We start from the raw sequence: 8893 nt of genomic DNA, 5'->3' as shown, positions 1-8893 counted from the left end.
TATATATATATTACTATTTTTAGAGGTCGTAATACCTTACTATCTCAGTCTTATGACTTAAGCATAAGATTAAGTATAGTAGGGTGTTACATTATGGTATCAGAGCAGTTCGTTCCTATAGAGCCTGAGGGACGGACTGATTATGCCTCTGGACATACTCTGGGTGTCTATACATGCTATTTAGGGTATCTAACTGATATATGAGGCATGAATGCTCATGAGCATGCATTTGGGACTTTGAAATACTAAACTAGAGATATTGAGACTGATCACCTTGATATCACTTGTTTGGTGTGAACAGGAACCAAATGGCATCTCGTGGGCGCAGTCGTGAGCGTAATCGGGATCAAGGACGGAGAGCTAATGAGGTAACCATACCAACAGATAGTTTGACCAATATCGTGACCGCAATGACGAGTGTTGCTGCTGCCATTGGTACTGTTGCTGCCACGACCATCCGAGTAATGGATGGAATGTAACCACAAGCTGGAACTGGCAACAATGATGATAATGAATATGAAGGTGGACATAATGCTCCGAATATAGGGGTACCACTGAGTTATCTGGAGCAGGTTAATGTGGGTCAGGCAAAAGGAGAAAGCTCAAGGAGGGCTGAGGTAGCAAGAAGTGATCATCGAGAACCCTTCACAAAGAAAAAGGGAAAGATTACACCGAGGAGCCAAACTTTCAAAAAGAATCGCTTGGTCGCTTCACATTCTCAGCACTGGAGCAATGACTGAAGGAACGATAACCGTCCGGATCCGAATGCTAAAGGGAAAACTAGTACTCAACTGGATGATTTAAGGTGCCCAAGGTGCAAGAAGTACCATCCAAAGAGACCGTGCAGGACCGGATTAGGCGTATGTTACAAGTACGAGAAGTCGGGGCATATAGCTCGAGACTGTCCACACAAGAAACGCCAGGATGCAGCCGAATCCGATCTTCAGACCCGAGGTAATCATAAGCTAGCAGTTGAGTTTTTAACTACCTTGCGTATCATTAATATATGTATGATCCATTTGTGAAGCACGACAAGTTTTGATGATCGCGGAGTCCGAACCGATGGTTAGTCGAAGACTACTAGTTATTAAGAAGGAGCGATACTTAACTAACTTAGATGAGTGACTAGGTTCTTAAAGGATGAGAGTCAGAATGATGCAGTAGAATCAGGGTGGTTAGACTTTTGAAGGTTAAGGATTAAGTGACGTAGTGGAAGCAGGTTGGACCATATCTAAAGAATCAGGAGTGTTGAGGGTTATGCGGAGTTATTGTTTGGAATTTAGTGACGGTGAAACTTTGAGGAAGAGGAGTAGAGCGAACACAACCTTTAGATGTTAATTGTTCAGAGGTAAGTGGAGATGAAACCAAATCTCTATACGAGAGAATTTCTAAGACAATTCTTGAAGGTGTGTCAAAACTTCCATTCCAGAGAGAAAGCGAGTTTGCGATAGGCTTAGTACCGGAAACCGGATTAACTTCAATTGCACCACAAGTGAAGACATCATTATAACCGGTAGAATTCAGGATTGAGTGGAAGGGAGTACTAGAAGAGGGAATCACCTAACCAACTATTTCTTTGTGGGAAGCATCGGTTATGCTGGAGAAGAAGGAAGAGAACGGTAGGAAATCTTATGCAGAGAGAGGGTGCTAACGAACCTTCGCGACTCGATCTAATCCTTCTTTTGAAACCTACATTGACATTCGATCCGGAGCTCTTCCTAAATAGCTTGACTACCTTTCTAACTTTACTCCTTGTGCGCATGAATATTATTTCTTCCAGGATGAGTCTGAGCTTGTCTTGGTATAAGCGCGTAATCCTTGAATCTTGTATGCTCGCTATGACTAGAGTTGCCCCTATTCGCAAACCATGTTCTTCAGAATCAGCTGAGACTTCTTTGACTCTGTATGCTCTGTTCTTCCTACCAAAGGTCTCTAATTTGAACTCTTTTCTTGAGATGCACCTAGGTTCCTCTCTTTGTGCATTCCATCATTTCGTTATAATCCTGATCAACTGTGTACAAAATTTCCTTTTTGACTCATTATGAACACCGTTTGTATTGCTCATTCATTTTTCGAGCTTAATGTCCTTTTGAAAATCAACTCGAGCCTATATTAGTATCACGTATAAAATATAGTTGTGACTGTGGAGATGTTGATTCCTTAAGAGCATGACTTTTGGATACAGAAGATGAAGCAGGTAAGCGTGCGCCGTCAAAAAGAGTTTTAGAGCTTTAAATTCTTGTCGACCACAAAGCCTATGATTAGTTTAATGCGCTAGAAATACACCGGTTACATAGATACCCGAATATGAAGAGAGCTTTCAAACTCCAAGGGAAGGATTAACCCCAAATCCAGTAATTAGAATACCCGAACTTATTTAACAACTCAGAATTAGTGCGATACATTACCAGAGGGGTTTAGGATACGTGTAAATACAACATCGTGAAGTGGTAACAGATGCCCTGAGTAAGAAATTTTTGGGGAAATGCTTGGATATAAATTTCGGAGAAAGGAAGGCTAGATAAGTTGGAACTTTAAATTGGATATTAAGGGAATAGCTAAAGGAGTCAAACTAAATCTATTGCAGTTTTAAAACATAGCAAAGATGAAATGCAGGAAGCGTAAGGGGACGATAAAGACCTACCGAGGATGTCGAAGTCTGGCAAACAAAAGGGAACTAAGAAAAGATTTATATGTTTAATATCGAAATAGAGATCGTAAAGTCAAAGACTTGAGGAGTGCAATAACGGTGATAAGGGGCTACTAAGAGTACTGAAACCGGTTGAATCCAGAAGACACCAAGAGAGGGTTATGTGTTGAGGTCGGAAGTTGAAATAAGAAACTGTTGTTCGAAGCTTACAGGAGAAAATTTTTGAAGTTACCTTGAGATTTCTAAAACCTACCACGAATCAAAGAAGATATTTTGAGCAGACAGAAATGAAGAACGAGGTGGAAATCTATGTGATTGCAAGTTTGACGTATGAGAAAGAAATGAAAGGCCACCAGAAACTGTTTGAAATGCCACAACCGTCGAAGGTTCTACATTAAAGATAAAAGGGAATAGCCATTGATTTCATAATAGGTTACCGAAGACTAGGACAAAAGGTGATACTGTTAGGGAACTGTGGATCAAGCGACCAAGCCTGTTTTGCCCATCGGAGTAAACCACTTATTGGGGATATCAAAGAGACTATACATCAGGAAGAAGGTGAGACTTCACAGTATGCTAAACAGCTTTGAATTAACCGAAAACTGGAATATCAAACGTCTTAGTTCCTGAATTTGACAGCCGAAACAACAGAGGAAGAGTTACACAAATCTAAGTTAGAATTCTCACTATGAAAGCCGACAAAAGAGTTAGGTGGATCTAAGAAGAAGACTTCTCAAGTTGGAAGGAAGGGGATACCTATTTCTGAAGATCACTTCAATGAACTAGAATCGGATGATCAATCAAAAACTAAAAAGCTAAATGCCTATCACATCGGACAAGTGGCGTATAGGATCGCTTTACTACCACATTGTTCGAACCTGCATGACGTGTTTCACATATCGCAGCTTCGTAAATATAATTTTGATCCTAGTCATGCCCTAAAGCCGGAATTAGTTCAAGTGAGAGAAGATCTGACGTTTCCAATAACTCTCGTTAGAATTGATGATACCAGCATTAAGCGTTTACACGGGAAAGAGACTTTCTTAGTGAAAGTAGCTTGGTGTTGGGCTGGTATTGAAGAATATACCTAGGAGCTTGAGATAGAGATGCGGAAGGACTACCCACACCTCCATTCAGGTAACGCACTCTGAATTTTGAGGACAAAATTCCTAATTAGATGGGTAGGATATAAATCCCGCTAAAATCGGTATATAATTAGTCAATAAATTGAATTTTCAATAGGAAAATTAAATATACAAAACTAATATCAAAATAGGATAGAGCTCGGCAAAACGAGAATTTTGATATCACTTTCGAAAAATTTGGCCCAAAATTGGGCCGAACGAGCCGAACCGGTCGAACCGGACCCGAACCGGGCCCGTGGGCCCAACCAACTCACTATATATAATGAGCTGAAGCTCATTTCATTTCCATTCAGCATGCAGAACACGCTGGGCAGAGCCAAAATGGGGAAGAACATGTTGAAGATTCCAAAACCCTTGATTTCATTCAAATCCACATAACTTCTCGCTCTGAGCTCCGATTGACGATCCGTTTGCGGCCACGCGACCGCGGCGTTGAGCTCTACAAAGCCCATAACATTGTAAGGTAAGGAAGCCATGCTTTCTTCCTCAATTTTCTCATGCTGTAACTAATTATGTAATGATCGGAATTGTATGAGACTAAGTTTGGGCTAAACTTGGGAATACAAAGAACTAAACTGAAAAATTTGGGACCTTTTTGTTAAATATACAATTTATGGCAAATTTTTGAAGTTAGGTTGTTAAATATGTCCAGCAGCAGAAAAGATCAAACAGGGCAGCAACTTGTTTGTCTTGCTGCGACTTCTACGAGTTGAGTTTTGGAGCGAAACCAATTTTGTTATAAAATTTGATTAACTTTCTTTATTTCTCTAAAATTTCAGAATTTTAAAAGTTGAGGATTGGGAGCTGTGAATTTTTGAATATTGGTGGTCAAAACTGAAAAGAAACAGATTTCAGCAAGCTATGCATCAACTTCCAATGCTTGTAACTCTTAGAATTAAATAGAAATTGGGTTGCAACCAAGACACACTTGTTTCTGGATGAGCTAAGGGTTCTCAAATCAAAATTTAGCTTAATTGGAGTTTTGTAATAAAAGTTATTCCAATTGAAAGGTACTAAGCTTGTTGGTTTTTAAAACAGATTTTGTCTCATTTTTACTTAATTTCCAGGTAATGTAACTTTTTCATTAAAAATGGTATTGACTCAGAACAAATTGAGAAAGAAACCTGGATGAGTAAAGTTTAACTACATTAATTTTCAAAGTCATTGGATTTAACTTGGATTTTATATTGAATTTTGAATGCCACATGCTGCTGCTGTTTTTCTAGTTTTATGCACTGCAGAGCAGTCACGGTTTTTCCTTTATTCCTGAGGCTAGAAAAATCAGAAAATTATGATATTTAGTTTGTTAGAAATCTTATTTCAATATGAACGCCTGGACATAAAGTTTGTGCAATTCCGAGTTCATTTGCTATATTAGAAACAGAAAAGAAAATAGAGTGTCGAGGATGTCTTAGTGATAGTCATGAGTTCGAGAAGTTAAAGTTCAATCCTCGTGTGATGTGATTGATTTAATGTTAGAGTTGGGTTGATTTTAAGATTATTCGATATTAAGAAGGATGAGAAGAGTTTGATAAAAAGTTTGGTCAGGACCCAGAAAAGGGTAATCAAGATGAATTATAAGGGAATGACGATGAAAAATGTGAAAGGGAGGTTGTTAATAAAAGGAGTTAGTATGCCATGGCTTGATGAATGATTAAATAATGATTATGACTATGAAATGGCTTATGAATAATGCTATCTGAGATACGAGTTCCCTGGGTAAGAGCTGTGGCTCGCCATCACGTGTTCCAGGTTGAATCTCGATACTCTGTTGACCCTACGTCGTAAGGGTGACCGGGCACGTATAAATTCCCGGGTATGGATAGCCCCCATTGAGTGATTTTATGAAATATTAATGTGAACTCTATGCATAGACTCTTGGGGATGCGCGACGGGGGACAGTCTAAGGTTTTCGGACTTGTCGGGTTGGCTGGATAACCGACAGATGGGCCCCATCAGCCATAGGACAGGCATGCATCATATGCATTTGTTTGTATTGATTGCCATGCATTTTCTGGGTATGCCTAATTGATATATATCACCTGCTATCTGTTATACTTGCTATTTGTACTATCTGCTCATTACTTGTGCGTGACCTTGTTTGGTTGCTTGTTTCTGTTGCATTATGGATGATGGAGGGATGGAGGAAATGGAGAAATGGTTTGGTGTTAGATTATGTTTTTCAGATGCAGGTCGAGAGGCTCCTTGCTAGGCGTCTGGATCCTGGGAAGCGAAGTAGTCCTTGGGTGTATTTTGGTTTTCTATTTGTATATATGTATATATGTATTTAGCTTACAGCTTACGAAACTTATGTATGCTGCTCCTCTTAGATTTCCGCCTATAAAACTATCAACTACCTAATATTATGATTTAATTAATAAGAATGATGATATTAATACTATTTCATAAGTCTTGTTATTATTTATAATTAGGAAATAGCCATAAATAAATTTATTTCCTTAATGAATGTTAATTTTGCTTTCAAATTCTGTATTACCTTTAAAATTTTAGTGTAATTGAGTTTAATTTCTACATTTTAAAATGAATTTACTCGAAAAAATTAATATGTAAATCACATTATTATTATAAAATTACTTTTTGAACATAATTAGTGGTGCTTATTTGAACCATTAAATTTAGCTTCTAATGATATTAAAGGCAACCTATTTTATTATCTTGTGCCTTTAAAGAATTTACACGACTAACATAAAAATATAGTAATTGAAAAAAAAAATTTATTACAATGGGAATATTCATTTTAACAAATATTATTCTATCTAATACTATAAAAAAAATACATTGGCCATTTTGAATTGCTACAGATCAACTTTCATACACAGTAGTAGAATGCTTAAATTGAGATATATTCATCAAACAAACAATCAATGAAACACTCCTTCGTACTTTCTCATTTTGGGTGTATTTATACATAAAAGAAATTATACATAAAGGAAAAAAAAAGAAGAATAAAAGAAGAGTTGAAATAGTAAGAGCGATAAAAATTACGATTCTTATAATTTTGTGTGGTCATCTATATATAGTAGACCAGACAACTATGATTATCTAACAAAATTAATTTGTATTTATTGCACTCAATTTGAATAAGTAAGAACTTATCTTATTTTAATTTGATCCTTAATTCACATTATTTGAATTTAGCTCAATATATATGGTTTGATTTTATTTGATTTAATTATTAGTTGAAAATATCTCACTTACCTATTTTATTCATAGATTTATTAGTTTAATAACTAATAAATTAATCAAATTAATTAATTAGTACACACAATAAATTTGGTTTAATAAACTAAAAGAAATAAATTAAAAAATACTAATAGAATATTAAAATAAATAAATTAGGAAATACTACTAAATCAAATTAATTAGTTGATATAGTTAGTTTATCGTAATAACTTGTATTTAATGAGTTAAAAGAAATAAATCGGAAAACACTCTCAAAAACATGTCACGTCAGCCCCATCATTAAGTGCAGAAATCCGATTTTTATATAATAGAATAGATTCTAATGCCTAAACAAAAATTAATAAACAACATTAGCTCATGATTTTTTTTTACTTCCATTATATCAATGTCATAAAATAGGATCCTTTCCATGAAGAAAAAATTGATAAAGTTTTATATTTTAAAAAATAAAAATAATACCAAAACACAAACAAAAAATTAAACTTAAAAAAAGATATTTGACATAATAAAATCTTAACTGATAAATGATAATTAACATTATAACAATAAAAATAAAAAGTAACAAAATAAAAAAACAATGACACGAAGGAGAAGAATAAACACATACAAAAGAGAAAACTCATGAGAGAAGATAAAGAGAATGACAAAGAAGCATGTAGAATGGAAAAGAGAAAAGAGAATTATGTGAAAATATGAATGTGTATATGTATTTGTTTATTATTGTGGAGAGAATAAATTTTTTAAATTATTTTATTTTATTGACTTTGGATATTATTCTCTACATGTCAGTTGTAAAACTTGTTATTTGTCTTATATTCTCATGAATTGAAAGGTTGTTACTGATTTCTTCGTCATTTAAAAAAATATAATTGGCCAATAAATCACTAGGAGTTATAGATTTTGCCACTTTTAAAATCTATTATAATGCGTTACGAGAAGATACCCACGAATGAAAAATAGTGGTAAATGTATATAATCGTGGTAATCAATTGCAACGTCTTGTATTTCTGTGGTCAAATTTTGTGGAGCTTTCAGACGGTTTTGTTTGTTTGTAGCTAACTTAAGATGAGTTCTCTCAATTGCCACAGACTTAATGATCACCGTGTCGAAATCGAACGATTTTCACTTCCAAATTCCACGCTTAATTTTTTCTCCATTCCTCTCAAAATATTTTTATGCAGTTTATACTTTTTCCAAATTTAAACCCTAAATCAAGGTAAATTCGATTTATCAGCAGGCTTTTCCAATTCCTCAATTGTTGGTTTTTTCTCCCTCCTTTTGAGTGCTGCCACGGAAAAATTAATAAAATATGCTAATGGTTTGATTTTAGATGTTGTTGATGATGTGCAATTTTCTCACTTCGTATGATTCTTAAACTCTGCCATATCTCTGAATCATGTGTTTTTTTTACTTATGCGTTGATTTGATTAATTTTTTTTAATTTAACAATATTTTTTAACGTGTGGTGTTATTCATTATTTGTATAAAAATCAGATTATAATGTAACTAGAGAGACTAAATTATATACATACAATTTTACTATTTATATTTTTTAGTTGTTACATTTTTTTGTTAGTGTTCTTCTTGGTCAAATACAATTTTGGTACCCAATTTTACTGTATGCATTAATTTAGAGACTTTGATGATGGAATAAAATGATTCAATTGAAAATGAATATTAAAATTATTAAAAGAGTACCAAAAGAGTATAAAAAGAGTACATGTTTATCTTTGATATAATAACTCTAACTAATTTTAGAAAAAAATACTAATTATGGTTGATTGGAATAATAACTAATTTAATTACTCATTATTTAATTACTCACTATTAATTTATGGCAACATTAATGAACAGAATCCTAACTTTTAAAATTCAGAATATTAGTTTTACACTT

At 34.6% G+C, this 8893-nt stretch overlaps 1 long non-coding RNA gene across 1 annotated transcript in view; it reads left to right on the top strand.

The window, feature by feature from the left end:
* The window catches only part of LOC107631548, an 8017-nt gene extending 1989 nt beyond the window's left edge, over positions 1-6028 (top strand). The window contains exon 4 of the long non-coding RNA XR_001618581.2: positions 5982-6028. This is a non-coding gene — a long non-coding RNA (uncharacterized LOC107631548). The remainder of the gene's footprint in view (positions 1-5981) is intronic.

The sequence above is a fragment of the Arachis ipaensis genome, chromosome B01 (genome assembly GCF_000816755.2).
Source record: "Arachis ipaensis cultivar K30076 chromosome B01, Araip1.1, whole genome shotgun sequence".
In the NCBI taxonomy this organism is placed as follows: domain Eukaryota; kingdom Viridiplantae; phylum Streptophyta; class Magnoliopsida; order Fabales; family Fabaceae; genus Arachis; species Arachis ipaensis.
The sequence above is the reverse complement of the archived record's forward strand: the minus strand, read 5'-3'. Positions and strand labels throughout refer to the sequence as shown.